Genomic DNA, 405 nt, shown 5'->3' with positions numbered 1-405 from the left:
CCTCCCTCCCCCCCCCATCCTCCTCAGCCCTCCTGGGCTTCCTGAAGGTCCTCGTGGCTCTCCGTCGAGACAAGGCCTTGCAAGCCGTCTGCGCTGATCCCCGCCTGGCTGGTCCCGGGGGAGAACCTTTCCAACTCCGCATGCGCTTTGGGCTCCACGCGGGCTGGGCGATTGAGGGTGCTGTGGGGAGCACCCACAAAGTCGATGCAACCTACCTCTCCCCGCACGTGAATTTGGCGGCACGGATGGAAACCGCCGCGGGACAATACGGAGTCCCCGTGCTCATGACGGACACGTTCTACCAGATCCTGTCGGCAGAGCCCCGCAGACGGTGCCGGAAGCTCGACGTGGTCACTGTCAAGGGCTCCGCGAGCCCAAGGGGCATCTACACTTTCGACGTACTCC

This window comes from Nannochloropsis gaditana (genome assembly GCF_000240725.1).
Source record: "Nannochloropsis gaditana CCMP526 unplaced genomic scaffold scaffold197, whole genome shotgun sequence".
Lineage (NCBI taxonomy): Eukaryota > Eustigmatophyceae > Eustigmatales > Monodopsidaceae > Microchloropsis > Microchloropsis gaditana.
Note: the sequence above shows the minus strand (reverse complement) of the source record.